Source organism: Pseudomyrmex gracilis, unplaced genomic scaffold (genome assembly GCF_002006095.1).
Source record: "Pseudomyrmex gracilis isolate BER0280 unplaced genomic scaffold, ASM200609v1 scaffold_38, whole genome shotgun sequence".
Taxonomy (NCBI): domain Eukaryota; kingdom Metazoa; phylum Arthropoda; class Insecta; order Hymenoptera; family Formicidae; genus Pseudomyrmex; species Pseudomyrmex gracilis.
Window position 1 is genome coordinate 541,642 of NW_018020622.1, and position 23,049 is coordinate 564,690.

The 23,049-nt window shown below is 39.7% G+C and overlaps 1 protein-coding gene across 7 annotated transcripts in view; it reads right to left on the bottom strand.

The window, feature by feature from the left end:
- The window catches only part of LOC109852858 (homeotic protein antennapedia), a 147,865-nt gene that overhangs the window by 63,145 nt on the left and 61,671 nt on the right, over nucleotides 1-23,049 (bottom strand). For 3 of the 7 annotated variants that reach the window (XM_020424407.1, XM_020424405.1, XM_020424408.1), the window contains exon 2: nucleotides 698-767. The exons of 2 other annotated variants lie outside the window; for them this stretch is intronic. The gene's annotated coding sequence lies outside the window, so the exon portion shown is untranslated. Of the gene's footprint in view, nucleotides 1-697; nucleotides 768-1,071; nucleotides 1,137-11,295; nucleotides 11,503-23,049 lie in introns of those variants that run through there. 2 more of the 7 variants (XM_020424406.1, XM_020424410.1) reach the window with 2 other exon arrangements.

The following is a 23,049-nucleotide window of genomic DNA, read 5'->3' on the forward strand; positions in this document are numbered from 1 at the left end:
TCAAACTTCAGTTTAACTTTCTTACTGTATTTTTTTCTTACATTCTTTACTTTTACATTTTATTTTTTTAATCTATTTCTAATTTGTGCATTGTTTTATATATTTTTGTTATTTTAAATACTCGCTACTTACCACACATTTGCGAAAAAATCTTGTAATCATTTTATAATTTTATAATAAATGAATAACTAAACAGTAATAATAAACAATAATGAGATAAAAAATATTTTTGAATTCGGTGAAATCCAAAAATTTAATATGTCAGGCAAGTACAAACTGTGTTGATTGCCGGATTATTTAATAAATTACTATAATCTCTAAACCTTCAAAATGTCTTGATTGTTTTTTTGAGTCATCTTCAGTCGATACAAATTTTTGAGTCATCTTCAGTTGATACAATATAAAAAGTAAAGCATAACAAAAAAATTGTATTGAATAACGCAAATTACAGAGTCTAAACTAAACAATTGTATGTTAAAAAAAAACTATAATTATCAAACACAGTATAAATAAGAAGGTCAATCGAGCAAAATAAGAGGTTGTTGATATATATTCCAATAAATAATAATTACATGTAAAAAGCAAGAAACGTTTCGTCTCTAACTTGAGACCTATAATCATCAAATGTACATGGTAGAATCTTGTAAAACCTTTTATAACACGAAATTAGTAATAATAAAAATAATAAGTTGCTTACATTATATGTGTACCTAGCAAGGAAGGTGAACAGCTTCCGTAATCCGCAGTTGAGACGTTGCGTCACTTACCTGAAACAATAAATTACACGCAATTACGTACAGAAGTGTACATGTACACACATGTGTGTATGCATATCTATATACTAATACAATATAATCAGCCATACTGTTATACGATATAAGCAGCTAAAGTTTTTGTATTTTCATACAATTGTTTTTCTTTCGTAAAAAAACGCGCATAATTAAATATATCTCACTATTTTGTGTTAGAAAAATTAAATGTCGTTATAGAGCAATATCAGATAGGTTTCCTATTTTTTAGAGTAGGATAAAAAATAGTGGACAATCAAGATAAAATCATGAAATTTTTTACCAGCCAAATTGAAACGTGTCCGTCCAAATGCATACGCGCTAAGGTCACGTTTCTGGCATAGTAACGACGTCAGTATCCGGGACACGGTCCAGCATCTTTACATTCTCATTGGTCGATGCTCAACGCGCACACTTATTGGTCTCACCCTCTGCACGTGGTGTCATTCACACCGCGAACACTTGACTCTTTCTAAATTCTCACAGAATGTACGAATACATGCACAATCGGACACCATGAATTCGGCTCAAAAATTAGTCACGTTCACCGTAATAAAATTCTTATTGTGCTCCGTTACATTTAATACAACTTTATAAATAACTGCGATCAAAATGATAAGAAATCGTGATGTAACGGAGTCAACGCGACTCGCAGAATAATTTTAGAAGGAAGATATAGGGACAAGAAACAGTAAAAGAGAAAGAGAGAAAGAGAGAGAAAGAGAGAGTAAAGGAGGGAAAAAGGAGCGCCACGAGACAGAGTGGAGACACCACATAAACCTTCCCGGCCGCAAGCTACCACATAAATATAATAGAGAAGGTAAGGCCTCGTGATGGTCGGCCGGCATTGCCCGCCGAACCGTCACGGACTCAGCACGTCGTGCAGGAAGGGGGAATATGCGCGCAGTGGGGTGAGATGGGTGGACGTGTCAGAGGCAAAGTGGTGGTTGCACGGGGTCGGAGGGGCACCGGTGGCTGACTCCTCTCTCTCTCTACGCCGCGCAATACACGGCGGCGTGAAACACGGGGAAACGGTACGAATGATCGATGGGATTCTGCGCCGTTGCGGGCACGGTATGGGTAACATCCTCCCCACTATCCGCACCACTCACAAAGGAAAGACAGTGGGGAACCCCCTCTTGGACATTGACGAGCGCGTTGCGCCGCCTGGTAGGTTACAACGCACGTGGGTCCCGTAAGAAGTTTTTAGTATAAACCCATAGATGGCGCGTCGCACACTTAGCGCCAACAGCGCCATCCTACAACGAACTGATGAACACTGTCGATATAAAAATGCGGGTCTGATCAAAAGCTGATAAGTCGGTAAAAAAGTAATCTTCAAAAAATGACACTTTCAAGTTACAAGTAGTCCGCAAAAACCTTGAAATATTTTAAATTATAAAGTTTTGAACTTATAAAACATTTTTATGTATTTGGTATAAAAACTACGTGTCAAGAAGATATCCCTGATATTTTTAAAACACACATCTTTTGTATTCACATGTGTGATAAACTTTCTTACAAAATTTTTCATAAAATCTTTTCAAATAAGAATAAGATATTTTTCACGTACTAATATTAAGAAAAGTATAATTTAGATGTATTGTATATTTATGTAAATATATTTGCATATATTTACGTAAATCATATATTAAATAGTTTTATAAAATATTGCTTCACACTACATTGTATAAATATAAATGTGTTTACATGATAAAGTGTGCACTCAATATTTATCAATGCGTGTCACAACTCGTCAACTTAATTGCCACATTGTCAAGTCACTCACGATCAGTCACCGTGCATGCGTGAAGTAATGCAGTTACCTCCCGGCTAGCCGATCAGGGTTAGGCGATTTGTTAAAGCCTCAAGGTGAAATTTAGGTACGCGAAAGAGAGAGAGGAAGAGGGAGAGAGAGAGAGACGCCTGACGCGCACGTGCCCATAAACTGAGAACGCGTGAAGCATTCATGAAATGCAACCATCGGACCACCCATGCCCTGCAGCTACTTCCACACGCCCATTGACGTGAGAGTATTGTTTCACGCTCACGGATAAAAATCCTTAAGCGGAAGTGATTTGTCGAACAGGAAAACAACATATGATATGATCGACAGATTATTATTCACAGTAATTATATAATTTATAATTTATAACCTGTTACTCCGTAATTATACATAAACAAGAATTTACAAATTAATATTACTGTATAATATAACTATAACTGTATAATATAACTAATATACAATATACAATTAAAAAAATAAATATTATGTAATTTCAAGTAAAATTTTAAAACAAATTCTTCTTTTAAAAAGAATTACTTTAAACATATATATGTATTGTTAAAATGTCGCAAAAAATAATCTTACTAAACAGAATATGATTAATATTGTTATAATTAAATGTTTTAATGTTTGATGTGTGTATATGTTTACTTAAAATGCAAGCGGAGCCATATTAATATCAAATAGTAAACATAAAAGTAAACATATTGTGTTTGAGAAAACATAATAGTCATGTAATTAGTCGCACTCAGCTTCGCAGCGGGTATCGCGCCTCTAAGGGTATTGTGTGTACTTTATATCACGAAAGTAGCGCGAAGCACGGTGAAGCAATTGATCAATATAGCGCCAACAATCCCTTGTAGCTACCCCTCCGCAGCTTCCAAGCTCCGTCTGCCCCTTCCTCCGCCTTCTTTCGTCCAAGTCCCAACGGCGCGGAGAGAACGCACCCCCATAACAAGTTTCTTACTCATCTTTTTCGTTCAATAACTCTCCATCCAAGATGGCCACCGCGGTCGTCCCTCATTGGCTGGGGGAAGGGTCGCAGGGGTCTGTACGGGGTTTGGGTGGTTGACCCGTGGTGGTGCGGTGTGGGACGCAAGAGGGGGTTGGAAGCAGTGACGCTATCTATCTTCCGTTGCCTTGGCTCGGCGTAACATAAGGCAAGATAAATTGCGGGATCTCCCAGGTTCTTGAACCTTTCTGGCAAATTGCATAAGAATATCCACCCTCCACCCCACAGGCTGCCTCCTCTCTGCTCCTCCCTCCCTCCCTCCCGACTGCCCTCGCGGCTCCAATGGAATTGGAATTAACTCGAATAAATCACCTCCGCGGCTCTGTACGGGTACGCAAGAGCTTCGGCCGTGTTTCCGCTCCACGGAGTTGAAATTTCTTTTAGTATAATACAATGTTACAAAACCATTCATATCTTTTATTAATAAAAACTAATAAAATGTAAACGTTTCTCAAATAGAGAGAGTGACAATGACATTTGAGAATCATAACATCTCTTTTTTTTGTATCAATACTTGTAATAAAAACTATCTTTTGTATTTTTCTTCTTCTTCACAAAAGCAACATAACAAATAAAACAATAAAAAAATGCAGAAATAAGTACTTCATACATTTTAACTATGAGATCAGATGTGGGTATGTATGCGTGCTCTGAGTGTCGTTATTTGATGATTCATAAAGTAGTGTCGACATCTATTGGCATTTGTATGAAAACAGAATACAATAGAATATAAACTACAGCTTGGCGTTTTACATGTTTTGACAACTTAAGTTATACATTTAGTTACACAAATCAAATTACTTCATGTATCATTATTTCATAACTTAAAATTATGAATTGCTACAGTTGTAAAAAAAAACGCGGAATGCGGATGTATACAAAATTTCATATTTTTTTCAGTAAAGGTCAAGTTTGAATTTTTTTTAGTCAAAAATAAATTTGAACGTGAACGTACGATTTACGCAAATGCCAAACAGACATAAAGGACACGTGCGCGCGCATATCGAAACCAATTGATCATGAGAGTGTATTCATTAAAAAAATTATTAATAAATTGTTAGATCATTAGTAAGTTATTAGATGTTAATTACTTGAATATAATTTAATTTGTAAACACATTATAAATTGTTGTAAATTGTTTTCATGTATAAAATCATCAAAAGTGCGCTGATAGAAAACGTTAGGCGTGAGCTGACGCATAAACCAAATCTGCCTTTTCAGTCAATGTCCTAATACAGTTTATCTCAAGCTATTATCTACTTCATTTGTCACAATTACGAGCTCGTAACCCTTTTGCGCGCATGCTTGTTGCGATATCTCGATCGCATGCCATCAGCATGACAGTTCCCCTCTTACTCAGCCAGAGAACCGAAGAGGGGAAGTGGCTCGGTTATCACTGCCGGCTGGCTGGGCTCTCCGTATCGCTTTCCGTGCATTGCGGCAGGTCAGTAAATCCGAAACCGAGCTTTACGATTTGTTTACTCCGTACTGGGTTATGGGACCCGTTTATATAGCCGTAGGTATGCACAGGCTATGTGATCGCGGCCATAAACGCGTCTGTTATGCGCTCGTAAACCGTGAGAGCCCCACTCAACGTTCGGCGCTGTAGCGGCGGTTTCCCCTCTTCTGTGGCTGAGCCTCGTAAAACGCTTGTTTTACGATTGCTGCCTATCGTTGACGATGCCTGCCACCGTTCACGTGGTGAAAGTATTCAGCGTGTTATCTGAGTCGTCATTCTATACCCTATCCCGATCCTTTCCCTTTCCGTTCTCGTGTTCAATCGGCTATATGCGGGACATCGACACACATACGGTCGACCTTGGTAGCGGTGAACAAGGCCACTATAGACATATTTTTATTGTGTACAACCCTTGCAATAATCCACGACAAATTGTACACATTAGGATCTACTTTAGTTGAAGAGACAAATGTATGTGTTATTATTGCGACAGGTTTCGATAACGATAACTTATTGATCAATTCGAGTTGAGATATAAATCAATTGTGTTGTTGCTTGTCAAATCTTTCTCTTGAAAAACCAAAAAATAATTGCGCAAAGTAAAACTACTTATTATTTTATTGTCTACGATAACCATCGTTCCCACTCATTGATACATCAAAGCTACTAATTCATCTTTTACGTTCTGTACAAACATGCAAATCACATTGTGGAATAAATGGTTTTGTGTCACGACCAGCGCGCCTCTAGCGGTCGACGTTCTATCGACGACTGCTCTATCTCGGCGATGACGCCACGCTTCCTACGTCACGGGCTTTAAACGTCATCGGTAGTTCTAGAGAAGGAGCGGCGGACGGAGTGAATGTGACGTAACTGGATCTAGAGAGAGAGAAAGAGATGGTCGCGCCAGCCATGCTGTTGTAGGTAGGGGAAGGAAGAAAAGGGAGCCATTATAGAAGGGGCGCGACTAGGCTGAATCCTCCCCACCGGCCTGGTCGGCCCACCGAGGAAACAGCTGTCAGCTGCGTGGAGTTGCGGACCCGCAACTCTCACCCAACCAACCCTCCTACATTCTATTCTGTGTACATGTGTGCGTTGGTACATGTGTCTCGTGTCCCAACCTAAACTCATCCAGGCACAGAGAATCAGCCGGGCTTGCCACCCACCCCCTGATGTTAAAATATTCCAGTGGGCGAGTGAGCGAGCGAGCGAGTGAACGCGCGCGCGCGCGCGCGCAGGACGGGAATAGCCCAGGAGAATTATGGCCGCCTCCGAGAATCAAATAACTCTTTAATCCGCGGGCGCGTGTACGTTGCTCACACTCCTTTCTACCGTATGCCGTTTGTCTCGCTTCCGCTCACTCGCGCGCGTTGTAATTTTCTCGTCGTTGTCGTTGATCTGATTATCCGCGGATCAGTGACGCGCCAGCACTTACTTACGCCAAATTATTGTTTGAAAGAAGAAGCTTTATAATTTATAGAAACAGATTCGTCGACGAAAAATCGAGTATTTCTATATTTGCAAATTGAAGATAAGAATGATGAAATAATCGAAGTATTTTTATGTTTCACATTATTTATGTGCGAAACGAATGATTTTTAACCAAGAAGAAGAGACGATTAAGAATAGTTTACATGTGCGACTCAAAGTTTACCATATTTTTTATGAAATAAGAATTTTCTAGAATGCACGTATGTATACACTTATACACTTGAGCATAATTAAATGCGCGATGTACTTTTTTCTCGTTTGTATGGAAATCACGAGTAGTAGACACATCCCTCGGTAGCGTGTATGCAGCGCGGATTAAATATCGAGCAATCGTTTACGTGTATAAGAACACACGCATTCGCAAAGGGCGCCAGAAAGATATATCGTTCCGCTAATTTGTTCTTCGTGAGCAAATCCATTATTAGGGGGAACACGAACTTTTACGACTAATTGTAAGTGCTGTGTGCATGCTTGAACGACTATTACAGAACTTGTATCAAACATGTTTCCGCACGCGTGAGAAAATTATATTGTTACGCCGACCGAACCAGTTTACACACTGTAATAAAACAAAAACGAAATGTGTAAAATTAATTTTATGCGCATGAAAAACAAATAATTTCAATATATTTTGGTAAAAAGTGTCTTTCAAAACCGCGCTTATGCAAGTGCACATTTTTTCAATATCTTTACGTGAAGTTCTTTTTTGTGATATACGTTTGAGAAACACATTTGAAAGAAGAACATTGTGTTCAGACTTTATTACAGGGTGTAAAACCGCGGGTAATTCAGAAGTGTTTTCATGTGTTGAAAGTCGAACGTATCCTGGAATAAAAAAAAAACCGAACAAAGGTCTCAAAAAAAAACATTCTTCAGTTAGTTCCAGTCTTTTTCCACTGTAGCTAATTTAGGACAGAAACAACTCACAATTTAAGATGCTTCACATAAATTTGTATCTTTTTTTTGCACATACAATTACATAGGATCATACATAAGGAGTCAAAAGAACAGTTGATTTAGTTAAACTAAAGCTATAAACTTGTACAGTGTTTGGATTTTGTCGGGCATGTGTCGGACATGACTACGCATTCGTGCTTTAAATAAAAAAAATATATATTTAAAATATATTAAATATAGGTCATTTACGAGCGACATAAATTGTGAGCGAAACATTATATTTTTATTTAACAAATAACTATGTATAGCGAGAATGTTACTAACTTTAATTTAAAAAAATTACATGAATCTTGCTTGCGTGCTTTTAACTCAATTTCAAAGGAATCGTGACCATTGGTCCAAGGTCGGGCAAGTACGTAGTCATAAGTGGATGTGGACAACAGTCGGTCATCTGCGAGGCCATAAATTGGCCCGGGTGACGTTTTTTGTCTGTACCGGAGGTACCGGACACAAAAAGACGAAGAGGAAAAAAAAAGGCATCGGGCAAAAACTCCAACGTTCAGCTTGTTATAAGCGGTCCCCGGTTAGGTGGACGCCAAGTGGTAGGATGACGTGGGACCTAAGAGGGATCGAAAAAGGGAAAGAGAGACTAGAGGGAGATTCAGAAGGAACAATGCCTAAAGTCACCAGGAAGAATGCGGTCCGTCGGGCTACGAAAACGCACGGAGATTCACTCCGCCCATTCCTCTGTGGAATGGCCATCGATACGCTGCAGTTTTTTTTCTTACCAGTGACAGATATACGAGAGGATTTACTTAGAGCTTAGCGTTACATCATGATGGTAACTCACGAGTTAAACGTGCGATTTCAGTTTTGCAAAACTAGCTTTATCAAGAAGGAGAAAGATTTTTTAAATTAACGTTATTTTTTAAAGAACAAACATGTCTTTTTTTTTAAATTTTACAAGCAAGTGTCCTTCACTAAAGTTTTCTAGTTGCATATATTTGCAATAGATTTGCATTAAAGTTTTACATATATATACATAAGTTTCGGCTTACTCTGTAATTCTTATGAAGCAATCAAGGAATATCTCGATTTACGATCAATCAGTCCCTTGCTAATGACGGCGAACAAGAAGCGAATCTAGATGAAAGAAACTGAAACGTCCGCAGGCTACGCTGCTACGGATTCCATTATCGACGTACATAGTATAGATGTAATCTGATGATTTACTGCAAAATTATATATTGAATTGTTTTATGTGCATAAAGCATATAAGACTGTCGTTCAAATTAACTGCAAAAAAAAAAAAAAAAACACGCAGTCATAAAACTTCTTGTGTTGTTTTCTTTTTTGCTTCTCTCTCTCTTAGGAAGTTCACAAATTACACATTTATTAACAATCAAATTATTTAAATGTCAAAGATTGCATAATAAATATGTGACCGAAAATGTTTTCGACAGAAATTTTTTGTTTCTTTTTTCTCTCTCTCTCTCTTTCTCTGTTTCATCTATACATATATACATCCTATCTTTATTTTTGCCAGCGGACGAATATTTATCGCGTTATGACTTGCCGGCTGCAAAAAGAAGTTGCATTTTTCTTTCGATTTTTCGCGCGTCTGTCTTATAACGCAACTTCGCTGTGATGCCCGGCCCCACCCCTTTCTTGTCGCCGAGAAAGTTTCCGCCGGTTGCGCAGCCGGCGCCTATGAGCACTCGCAGATAGGAAAAAGCGAGCTGGGTGGCTGTAAGACCGAGAGAAGAAGGAGGAGATGGTGGAGGTACGCGAATAATAAAAATCGGCCTCATAACTCACACCATGTGCCTCAGCGTGGGGTGGAAGAAAAGCAGAAGGGAGTGGGGGAGGTTGCCTGAGCTTCTTATCTCAACGTTGGGGTGACATTAGCGCTACTACAGCAATTCTCTCTATGCTGCTCTTTAAACGCGACCGCGTCTAGCGCTTCATTCACTGCTTTTACTAAAGAAGCATCATAAAGAAGGAGTATGAGAATAATGACACTTGATTTATACGTTTTCTTTTTGTCTCTCAAGAGAGAAAGATTTATAATATATAATAAAGAATCGCATGAGAGATATATCTCGCTCGACTTAATATATACGCAGCAGTGCGAAGATACAGTGACTTCGACAAGATTACAGAATTGTATGCTTACACCATCCCACGTAAATATATAATCTATTAACAAGCAAATCCCGAAAATTCGATGAATAGACGAACGATTAAACAACCGCAATTCACGGAACATCCGCTCGTGCAACGGATTCCGTTGCTGGCTCGCGCATGATGAAGTGAAATGGGCCGGCCGCTAATCGGCAATGGTCCGAAAGACTGGCGAACCATCGTAAACAACGTCACTATATAATGCGCCCACGTGCTTTCGCATGTCCTTTGTCATCATCGCGTGCTTCATATTCGCGAGAACAAGATATTTAATCAAGTTGATCGAACGGGACGGATCGCACAATTTTCCGCGACTAACAGTGCTTGAGATATGTTATTTAAAATCCATATGACGCGTCGCGTATAAATACATAAATAATTTGCAAAAATATAAAGACTTATTATTATTATTATTTACACTAACTTGCGGACAAATTTATTACTTTTATTTTGCAATATATATCTAAATACAATGAAAATGTATCTCGAAATAGTTTTGTTATCTCAAAGGAGAAACAATTTCAAATGCGCGCAAATTAGCAGCGATCTGAAATTAAGAGCCATAGGCGGGAGATCTCCGATGGAAAAAAAAAATGAAAAGTCCGAAACATCTCGCGGGTAAACAGTGCCCGCGATAGTGCATACTCGTCTGTCACTGCCGGGGCGAACGCGCACGTATTTCTAACGCGCTTGTACAGAGTGGAGATGAGTGAGCTGGCTCGCGCGACGCGACGGCGAACGGGGTGCGGGAGGGTGGCACAGACAGGGGATGAGACACACGCGGAGAGTTATGACGCCGCACAATTAGCAGTTCGTGTGAGAGAGATCGATCGCCGCCGAGAACATACATCAACGATGTAAACTCAGGACGCGTATCGTCTCTACGCGTACATCCGCGATTCCGCGTCGGTATGCGTAAATGTAGGTGCGAACTATTCGCGCGCGCGGCGTTTCACTATTTTCGTCGATTTAACCCGGAACGTGTGTGTGTGTGTGTGCGTGTGTGTGCGTGCGCGCGCGCGCGGCAATCACGTCGCTTTTGCCGGGGAATAATGCATTTTCGTTTTAGTTTAAATTGCAGCCGACGGCAGCGCCGGCCCGAAAATTGGACGTTTGTTTAGCGCACGTTGGCCCGCGCCAGACGAGAGACGCCATAGCGTTTTGTCAATAGCGGAAGATTTAGTTTTGGATAACGTTCTTCGATGTGTGTCGTATGTGTGTGCGCGCGCGCTACGACGCGACGCCAGCACGCCGACGAAGCTACCACCAATAGTTGCTACCGATTCGTCATGTTATCGCTACTTCCGTTTATGCTTCATTAATTTTAATTAATTTCGGTGTCATTTGTTACCGCCGCTCGCGCCGTGAACGTGATTAATTAAAGTCGGGGTATTATCAATGTTTTTAATTAATCCGTTGTAAATTGACTTCGTAAATTATGTTTGGAACTTTCACGAGCCGCGTTATCGAGATATCTGAAGTTACGGTTTGTTGTTCGTTGTCACGAAAATCGATATTTTTCGTTTCATTTATCGTCGTGCGCCGCGTTAAGCGTGTTATTGACAAAAGTGATTATTTACTTTTTTGATTACAATTGCGTAATGGTATGTAAACATCTCGCAAACTTATGAGATTTAATAATGTTGCTAAAAAGTAAAGATAAACATTGCCAAATTACCTGTAATTTTTCCATCTGACAAGAAAGCCCTCCATGGCAGTGAATAATCGCGTCGAGAAACGAAGACTTGTTCCGCGGCTGGGTATATCGTCAATCAAACTAATTCACTTTCGCGCCGCTTCAAGACGAAGTCGTCTCCTCTCTCGGAGCACCGTGGACGGAAACTGTACGGCAGTATTTCTCGAGGGGCGCGTGCCACCGCGCTAAGTTACGAGGCGTTTATGAGCCATAAGCGATTCTACGAGCTAGATAGAGTTACTTAGAGGAGTTATTTCACTACTTTCAAGATGGAGAGAGTAGGACGGGCCAAGTTTGATGCGACTCGCAGCACCTCCGCCGCGGATAGATCAGAAGGACCGCCTGCGACTGTCTGATTTACTATGGTGGACCGAGCGTTTCTAGGGATCTGGTCTACCCTGCCTGTGCGGTACGACGGGATTTTGTGACGGGGGTAAAAGGGGGACGGGCTAGAGGGATAGGAGAGTTTGAGGTGGGGCTTGTGAAGAGCGAATTTTGGGGGAGCTTCCTACTCCGACGTGTCATCAATGCGTGCACCTCTTGCTCGTCTTGCTATTACTCCCTACCCCTAATTATGGAGTTTAAACGGCGAAAGTCTTAATTAAGCCTGTCGAGTTCTGTGTCGGCTAGCGATATTCGTAATTTATGAACATATTTACCGCGCACACCTCAGTAAAACATTTCCAAAAATAATTTTCGTGAGCATTGCAAAATCAAAAGCGCGCGTTTGCTCATTATAGTATTTGTATAATTTATATATTAATTGGATTATTTTAAATATACAAATATAAGATGGAAGTGTGTGTATTGCATAAATAAATCTTTTTTAAACCGGTAAAACGCTCTGTTTGCACAAATGATTATCCTTTGTTCGCTTGTAACTTGTGAACAAAGTTTACAGTTAAACCATGATACCGACGATCGTACGCGCGCGCAATCGTAAATTCTTGTCTACATTTTCCTGGCATAGCTGCACTTCGCGTTGCAATACAATGCGTGAAACTTGAAGTGCAACATTCCTGTATTTATTTATGTGCATCTCTTGAATTTTTCCCAAATATTACACACGTGTAATTGGATCCTTTCGTCAAATATCCGAATTTTGTTTATTATTATTTACTAAATGTTCTATCGCATCGCAGATGTGTTCTTTAATAATATTAATATATGAATTTTCTCTGTTTAGAATGTTTTTGATAGAAAACAAAAATAAATAAATAAAACTTTTCCGTGCGTATACAATTACACGCACAAATTCATAGTCTTGCACTGTGTATATAACTGTGTTTGGAAGTGTTGCATTTTACCAATAGGGCGGTATTTCAACCCAACCCGCCTTTTAAATTATGGTTGCGTGATGGCTATGGAGTCTGTGTAACAATAGTTCGTAGGGTGTGACCTTATGGTTCATAAGTATTCGAGCGACGTGTGGCATAATTTCTATTTTTATCAATTTTTTAGAGATACTTTTTTTACGGGCCAGTAAATATCTTTGGGAAAATTAATGGTATTTGTATGCTAACGCTGCTTCCTTCATAGTATAACATGATATATAGAATTTGTCTGTCAAAATGATGCAAACATATGTGACACACACAACACACAGTTTGTATAAAAGAACTTTTCAAAACTGTTACAGAACATTAATTCGAAGGTTTATAAATTATATGAATGAATAATTAATTGTCTGAAAATCTAAGATATAAATAGTGGATATAAATCGGCTAAAAATCCAACATAGAGATCAAATTTTTTCGATATGAATCAAGCAACAAATTTAAAGATATATTACTTATTACATCTGGTCAGTAATTTATAGATATTGTTAACAATCGCTATCAAAAAATATATATTACAGGTATTACAGACATTTAAGTAGCAGTTAATTGACTAATAGTTAATAATTTACTAGCTACGTTAAATTAAAATATTCATACTTTCTCCAAGCATCCGTTAAATTTATTTATTTTGTATTATATATCAAATAAGTATAATTAAATTATAAAACGTATTAGATAAGAATATTAAGAATTACGTAAAAAACGCGAGTTGATATTTTAATTGCTTTTATTCTTATATACATATATATGTGTATATATATATATATGTATGTATTCACGTTTATATTGGGATTATCCGCTTTTGAGGGTTGCTGTCACTAACGTTTGTGGGGGAGTCGCGCGGCAAAGAGGGGATGACAAACGACATCATCGGTTGGCACGGCGCTACGATGGCGAAATCCATAACTGTCATCACTTCTAAACTAGATCTGGGAGAATTCAGATTGTCTCTCCGTTTTGCGTCGACAGGTTGAGCAATACGTGAAACGTAGTGAGTGATTGAAGCGCGTATTTTACGACACAACCGATAACTAATCTTAGCTAGTGCATCTGACAGCAAATAAAAAAAAAAAAAAAAAAAAAATACGCATACTAGAATTATTCCATTTAGTTTAATGCATTTTTGCGAAAAATAAAAAAGTTTCTACATATAAAATGATTAAAAAATGATTAATACACATACGCACGCACATGTCATCGGCTTCCGAATATTAATAAAGGAATTCTCGGTATTACTATTTCGCACGAGAAATACACGAATTAATTCAACGTCCTTTACAATAACGGCTTAAGAATATCAGGTAAGAATTGGCCGGCCAAAAGGGTAATGGAACGCGACTGTCTGTACACTCTCGAAAGAGTGAGGAGGGTATACAGCCAAGTGCGACCGCAAGGCCACAACCGCAGTGTGGGAAGTGAAACGAGCCGAGTGGCGTGGCTTTTAATGGAGTGAGGGAAACAACATTAAGTTAAGAGCAAAGCAGGGTGTGGGAATTACACGGAAATAACTGTAGCTGCCATAGAAGCGCGGCGCGAAGAGGGGTAGAATACGATTCATAAAGCAGCAATTACCCTGTTGCCCATCCACAAAACAACGGCGCGCGATCTTCAAGATGTCGCGCGATTACGTATTTCCCGAGTGTTGAAGCCAACAATCCAAAATGCAAAACATCAAATAGCGCTAATATTCTCTCTTTAATTCGTATTCAGAGCACATGCGAAACAAATATAAAACATTGAATTTATAGTTTTGAGAAACACACTCCGTAAAATATTTATTCGCAAGAATTAACCACGTCTGTTTGTCAAATTACGCTTCTAAAAATCGAAATAACATGCAAGAATCGACGGGCAAATACATTTTGATAAAATGTATAAGCGCCGATATAAAAATTTCTTGCTTTATTCTATGCGATAATTATTTATAACCGTTTGTTTTTTTTTCTTATCACTTTATTTGCAATAACAAAACTTCTAGCGCACTTTATTTATAAGAAACATTGTGGCGCGTATAACTGATAAAGAAACTTTCTGGAGGTATTGACAACAGTTAGAAAGTCCTCAATGTATTACGTGGGGGATGCAATTTATCGAATGATAAATTTCAGGGCGATAGAATCGCGCGGTTAGATTAAACGACGATTCCTCCTCTCCTCCTTCTATCGTTTCTACCACCTATTCCATCCACAAGCTCCCCAAAGTAGCGAAATTAAATATAGGGGTCGAATTGCAGTCCTGGCGTCTGCGGTGATATAAGCTTCTCTTTGTCTTCTCTTTCACTTCTCTTCTTCTTTTCCTTTTTTTTTTCTCTTCTTCGTCCCGACGTAAAGGAGTATGTGTCTTTACTATTTTTATCTTTTCGCGTTGTTCCATCTATTTCTTTTACCCTTATCTGTAACCGCAGACTTTCCCTTTATCTTCAGTCTTGACAAACACCTCTTCCTTGTATCTAAAAGCTATTCAACTACCCTCCGATTTAGATATCGATATTATAGCTCAGCAACACAGAAAAAATGTTTGAAGCGAGTTTAAATATTATGAAGCATCAATACGCTTTTTTTTTCATGTTATAAAATTATATACTATAATAAAATTATAAGTAATCCGTTGTATTTTCTCACATAAAATATTAGCACGTTCTAATAGAAAGTGTTACGATACAGAACTATCGTCGCGCAGATAAATTGTCGGATAAGAATAAAATATAACGATTGAAATTTGTTGGTTTTCTTCTCGCGACGTTATAGTTTTGTTTTCTTCCGGTGATGCTGCGCTTCTTTTGCGAGTCGAGCAAAACTTCGGGAATGCGCGAAGATGATGGAACAGATAAGGCTAATTCCGGGTATTTCGCACCCCGCCGCGATACGTTGAAGCGCTGCCGACCATACCCCGGCAGAGACAAACCCCTTGCTACAGCAGCCCCTATCGAGGGAGTAAAGGGCGGTGGTGGAGGAGGGTGGTGGACAAGTGTGTGGGTGAGTGGAGAGAGAGAGAGAGAGAGAGAAAGAGCAGGGCAGAGCAGCAGCGTGCTGCCCGCACCAGGCGCCCCTTCGCATATTTCACTGGGAATTTACGAGCCTCGATACGACAGGGAAATTGCAAGAATGGCGGAGTAATCTATCTCTCCTTGCCTCTATGGGCTCTCTCTTCTTTTCCCAGGTTCCCTTTCCCGAGCGCCCTTCTTCTCTCGCACACGTGTGCAGAGACATACACTTATATGCGCGCGCGCGCACATATACATATGTACTCGGAAAAAGAAGGAAATACTTCCACTTTTTCCGAGTATAGATAAAAGGGATTTGTCCTTCCGTTTCAAGTCGGCGTTATCTCCTAATTGTATTATCGCGATAAGAAAAATCGATCCATTAGCTGTCGTCGTGAGTTACCGGTCAAAAATTGCCGTATCGTTGATTTTCTTATTCGGGCACTCGGCGAAAATAAGAAAGAAAGTGAAAGAGAGAAAGAGAGAGAAGTAAAATTATCCGTCTGACAACGTAAAATTACGCAAATTACTCGCGCAATAAATTAATTATAGGACAGATTACTTAAATTATAAGGTAAGACAAAACAGAAGCGCGATTCGACCCTCATATTGCGCAATAATTACACGAAAGATTGCCACGACCATTCATTCGACTTGTTTTATCGCCATTTTCCATCCACATCTTTCACCTCGCTTCGGAGTGAATAACGGCCGATACGCATGTGCCGCAATTACGGGGCGTATATCAGATTTATCCGGAAGCACTTGAATTCGACTCAGGAAAAAAAAAAAGAGACACAGCGGAAGATAATAAACGCCTCATAAACATTCAAAAAAAATGAGCCTTGACTCAATGTGTAACGCGCGATATTTACTTAAATGCGAGATTTAATCTGAATAAACGTCTATAAAAGAGAAGGAGAGAAAGAGAGCGTGCGCGCGACGCCAATCTTAATTGAAACATAAAATTATGACTCGCGGAGAAATTGCGCGTTGCACACGCCTGTTTGCTCGCGTTTCGCAGTTATGTTCGCCGCGTTGTTTAAACCGCGAAAAGAGTCACGACCGACATGTTGCTGGACACGATTATGTGTAATGTACTACGTTTCGCGGAGAGAAGGACACTCGTGCTGCTCAACGAGTCAGCGCAAAGAGAGTGAGACAAGAGAGAGAGAGAGAGAGAAAAAGAGAGAGAGTGTGAGAGCGAGCGAGTGAGTGGAAGCCACCATAGGTAACTGTACTTGCTGTACATGGATAATACATATACACGTAGGAAGAGAACCCCTTGTGTCACGGCTCGGTGTGTGCAGCTATATCCACATAACGTACTGTATCGTACCCGCGGCCGGCGGCCGGTTTAATTTAACACAGCAGCTGTAATCCCATCCATTACGCTCGCGGTAATATACGATCGCTCGAGATTCATAGTCCGTTTTTTCACTAATTAACAGACGGGACAAATCGCTCCACCGATCCGCCATCCCAAACCCTCCCTCCCCGTCCACCCCCTTTTCATCCTCTCGCCGCCGTTTTGCCATCACCCCCTGCTCGCCCCCCTCCGTCTCGCGTATACTCTTCATTCTCTTCTCTCGTCCAGCGTTTGTTTTTTTCTTTGCGTCCGAATTTACACACCATTTCGTATAAATTTGAGTGATTTTATTCATACCCCGCGCTTTACACAAAATATTTACAGTCCGATTATCAAATGTCAGATTTTTTATATTCGCGGCTTTTGTGCCGCGTTCACTGAAGAATTGAGGTGTGAGATGTGCGGCGTGATTTCTCTTGTCGTTAAATGTTTTTATTTTTGCAGAGTGAGTGTTAAGCGGCAATTAAGAACGATCGATTGATCATTCTCCGTGCAAGAGCGTCACGATGGCAAGTACGAGGCGTGTACGAAGTGCCTTCCTGGAGTAGCAATAATTCTCCGAATATGGGAGGCGTGTGTGACGAGAGCGTGTGTGTTGTGACACCTGCGCGTAAAAACATTTAAAAAATGTTAATTAACGCGCATTCATCAGTGACTTGACCGGTGAATCAAATACCGATGCATATGCTATGTACAGACGAGTCGAGAGATTAATCGATTAAAATAAGAGAGAAGAAAATCGAAGAGTCGAGGTGTTAAATATGACGTTTGTAACAAATGTATAGAAAAACAACAAGTTTTATCGTGCAATTGTCACAAAAATCAAGATTTTTGCGCATTATGAGCATCTTTGAAATGCGAGTTGAAAAAACTTTTGTTAGGCAACGATATAGATGTGCTAAAAAAGAAAAATACCGAGTGTAAAGAAGACAGGTGAGAGTGCTGCAATAATACACGAGAAGCAGCAGCTAAACGGAGAAGATGAAAATGCGAGAAACAGGGGAGAAAGTGGAATGAGTTAGGAGCCGAGGAGAGAGATGTGCCACGGTAGAGAATTTCTCAGTATAATGCGAGAAGAGCTCTCTCACTCTCCCGGAGATGCCGCGCGTCTGCGCACTCGTAGACAGAGTGAGCGGATTTAATTGGATGGACGCCATCTCGCGATGCTTAATTAACTAATTAATTTCACGCGGGATAAAAACGAAGAGATACCGCTTGTCGGTCTTTAATGACTCTGACGTGCACTAGAGAGCCAGCTTTAGTTCGCGTTCGCGGCTTATAAAGTTTCGCGCATAAAAAAATTGAGAGAGAAAGAGAGAGAGAGAGAAACATATTTACAAAGTCATAACTTTTGTCAATAAATTTCATTGTTAGCTTATATTGCATCGCTGCGATAAATTTCAACGTCAACTCGTGTTTGCTTAATACATGTAAAATGTCTCGTCTGCTAGACCTGCCGTTTATCAACGGCACTTCACATAAAATAACTCGAGAGAACGTACGCTTGTCATATAGTTTTCACCTGTCCGTTTCTTGCAATTATCGCGGAATGTAGTAGCATTTTTATTTGTACAACTTATGGTTTTTTTGCGTATGTAAATTGAAATCAAAACATTAAACGAGACGAAAAGAAAAACGTAATCGTTCCGACTAATGCGCCACCCCCCGACGATAACAGACGAAAAAGAGATGCCCCGAGGTAGACAAGATTTGCATTCCATAAAACATATGCCCGTACTGCACGGAATAAGAAAGCTGCTTACTCAGCACCGACGAGAGAATACGTACATACTCCATCTCGCAGGGTTAGAAAAACTCTGCGGGCATAAGGGGTGGGTGCGTTCACGGGAGTGAATCGAGTGAATTTCAGATGAGAAAAAACGAATACGGGAAGCGAATTTTTATCACATCGTAAATCAGTCGTGATAAACGTTTTAGCAAACATAAAAATGCTGATAATTGCAAAAAAAAGATGAAAACAAACATTTACCGGTTTAAAAATATATATTTGTTGGTTACCACGCGCTAGAGACAGTCTAGATTAAAAGAAGTTGCAATCCTCATCCCCTTCTATGCTGTTTGTGTGTGCGTGTGTATGTATGCCAGGCATAATTAAATATAATAAAATTATGTGCGTACGCTTTTCCCGAAGCCAACCGCATACGTAAAATAGTCATAAAGAATAAGAACGGCATGAATATGTAATGGCGGGGTCGGGGACTTTTCGCGATGAAAAAGGTTTACATCGATAAACAGCAAATGAGGGCGCGCGTATACTTAACTTGAGTTATAGGAGTCATTTTCAGATAGATGCTCGAATATTCTCGGCTATGTAAGCATCGAGGGGATGAGGGGAGAGAGAGATAGAGAGTGAAGGGGGTAGGTATAGCGGAAGGCGGGAGAGAAGGTAGCGCTGGAGATAGTCGAAAAAAGAAAGCGAGGAAAGCGGCGTTGTAGGGAAACAAATCAACTCGTCTGTTGGCTCGTCCCGAGTTTTTAGTGGCGAGGCTCCAAATATTTGCTCTGGTCGTTCGAGCCTGATTCGTGCTCGGGATGGTATATATACCGACAACCGCGAAAGAGTCTAGGCGGCATAGACAGCCTCGCCCGACTTCTACCGATCTTACGGGTCTATGCAGTTGAGCCAACAAAACCCATACCATCCCGCCCGTTAATATTGTTGCTTGTTCGGATGCAACCCCTCGTCTCTCTCTTCGCGGACCATAGCCACCCCCTCGCCTCTCCCGTTCGATACTCCGGGTATAACCTCGCGAAGCCGCTGCCAAGAATAAGCTGGAATCTCGTTCGTCATGTCCATTAATATATGAATAGCCGTAATATGGCCACTATGTCGTTCTATTGTCACTACGATTCCTTAAATACGCCTTTTTCCCTTTGTATATCTCCTCAATGCTATCGCCCATTATCCTTGTCGGATTTCTTATTTTTCCCTCTTGTTCTCACACATCGTCTCAAGAATTGGCAATAATGTCGCGCGCCACATTAACTCCGTCCGGAGCCTTTTTCATATTTCAGAAACTGTTTCTGATAAGATAATTCGTCTCGCGCACACATTTTATTAATTTTTTTTTTATATTTATATATTTGCTTTTTTATATAAAGTTTTGTATGTTTATAAAGAGCGAACACTTTTTTTTTCAACTCTCGTATTTAATTATAAAATTCAGACGTACGCACGCTCAAAGTTTCCAAGATTTTGGGTATTAGTTTAAAGAGCTGTGCGCTGCATGTATATGCAATGTTAAGTTAACCTAAAGTTGATGTTAATCCGGAGTATCTTATTAATAAGGCAGCAGGCTTCTCTCAGCAGTTATCCAGGCAAACGAGGATGAATTATTAATACACGTATGCAAATGCAAAGTTATGGAAATATACTTGCGACGACACACAACGCAACGTCTCGCAATTAAACTATTATAATGCAAGTTTTCGCCGAAATTACCATTGATATTGTAAACACACTTTTAGACATAATTTTAGTGCTACGGCTGTAAATAATATTCAAATATCTATAAACTTAATGCTGCGTGTATAGAAATGTTTTTTTCCCAACGCGTCAAACGAAGTATTTAAGTGGTGTTATTCAGAGAGATAAATGTGAATGATCTTTCGATAATGCTTCGCACTTGCACACGCGTTACGTCCGATGACGTGTTCTTTCACGTTCCAAAGCGAGTCGGCAATTTCGACTCTCTTCTTACTGACGGCGACGGCGATATTTATTAACACTTGGCATCCCGACAGCCACTTCTAGAATGGGTTGTCCGAATACCGAGCGTTTGTCTTTAACAAGTCAACTGATGAACGGGCGTTTGTTTTAAGCCGAAATAGACACCGAAATTACAAGGATTTCATCCGTTTCAGAAGCAAAAAAGTAAGGACCTTTGCGCTTGTCACGCATACTTTTTTGATATTGAGAAAGATTATTCTTAGCATCGTGAATATTCAGCTTTCTAAACTTATTCAAAATTTTTAAGCAATTTTTTTGTCACCGTAAAGAGTAAAAATAGATCGGAGGACAAAGAGTCTTTTTCTTGATCCTTTCGTAACGTTGCATGAAACGCTTATTTGGCTTGTAAAAGACCGTATAAAGAGATTTGCAAATCTGGACGAGGTAATGTTAGGCGTCACGCTAGGCAGCGGTGTCCTATATCGAGCAGATACATACCAGTGTTAGGTAAATGTGTATTCTGACATGCACAGCTTGCTAATAACGCGCATTCGAGTTAAGAAATAATACGGGTTCATGCGCCGCAAGAAGACTAAGAAGGCAGCCGCGGTAGCGATTAATCAATGTTACCCGTCCGACGGTAAAACAATACGATGTTACCTCCGTAATTGACGGAAATCCATCATCCCCGCTATTCGCGTCTTCTTCCATCGCACTGCGTGTTATGCTCCTCGGTGCTTATAAGAATGTAATTTGCGTGAATGCACGCATGTGTATCAGAGCTTTGCAAACTAAACTCAATGTGCATTTTCGAAATTAAAAAAATTAATAAGATAATCTCGAGTATGTACATATCGTATCGAAATATTCATTAACTTTGTTTTTCTTTTTTCTTGAAAATCTAAAATCATTGGGGTGTGTGTAGTAGTAATAAATATATTTACTCTAAAATTTTTTAAGATATAAACGAATGTAATAAACTGTTAATTGCACTTCCTTCATACGACAGACGAAAGGGTAAAAAAAGTTTGCATGACGTGATGAGAAAAACTGTGTGATAACGCGAACGCGTACTGATGGTGGAAACGTAAGCGTGAAAGAGGGTGGGAGATTGGTAAGCCCCAAATCCTTGAGCTTAACTAATTCCCGCATGAGTTACGAGCAAGCCGCGGCTAATTCCAAATAAATATTCGAGATACAGATTATGTTAATCTGCAGATGCAAATGAGATGATTAGAAGGAATGTACGCATCTTCAATAGCGATATAAAAGAATTTTCTCTCGAGAAAATTTCTTGAGAAATGTGACGAGCGTGTTTACGCTTTGTATAATTTTCATTTTCTAGGTAATGCAGACATCCTCGCATGTTTATATACTGCTGTATATATATTAAACTTTACTTTAATAAAACTTATTCTTCAGTTTGTCATTTTTTAAAAAACAAATAAACTTTTGCCCATGCATTGTTTTCTACGTGTATACATAATTGACAAATATATAAAGAACTCCTTACAAAGGGTCTGTATTTGAATCTGCCATTGTAAGCTCGACAGTGAATTACTCGAGGAGTCTGGTAGACAGTGGTCGGGAATCTAAGTGGCAAGTAGGTAAGTAACTCGGAACTTGGGGGGTTGTATTCTCTTGCACCCGACCCGATACACACGCAAAATGTGTAAACGTGCATAAACTTGGCGACGTGTCTGTATGCGGCGTTTGTATATACACGTAATGTGGAATATCTACCTGTGGCCACAGTTTACCTCTCTGGTAAACTCTAGCCAGGTACCTACGACAGAAACTCTAATGCAGAATAATGTTGATTTATATCTGCATTAGTTTCATTTCACCACCTCTCATCCCTCCGGTACGGCCATGGCCATTTGCCTATTTCCGAGCATTGTATTTTGCTACGCGTGGCATTCAATCGAAAATATGTTTTTAGATCGTTCGTATACACGCGAAATTGTTGTAATATAAATTTTTAACTGCACATAAACTTATCACGGTTTTGCGTGATGTGATAGAAACATTAAGATCGTTTTAAACTGCATCAGGCGGAGCTTAAGAGAATCGATGACTCTTCGAAGGACGAACGAGAATGAAGTAATCCTCGTTATGAAACCGGTACGTGCGCACTCGCCGTTTCTACATGTGCGCGATCTCCGACGTGAATGCTCCAATGCGTAATCACGAGACGCATTTCTATTTGGTAGAAGAACTTCTAAGGTTCAGCATCCAGAGATTTTTTGCATTAAACAATTTTATTTCAATTGAACTTTCTCTTTTGTGCTATCTGCGGTAATTATGCAGTTATACGGACTATTTTCCGATCTCAACAATTTTGACATATGTT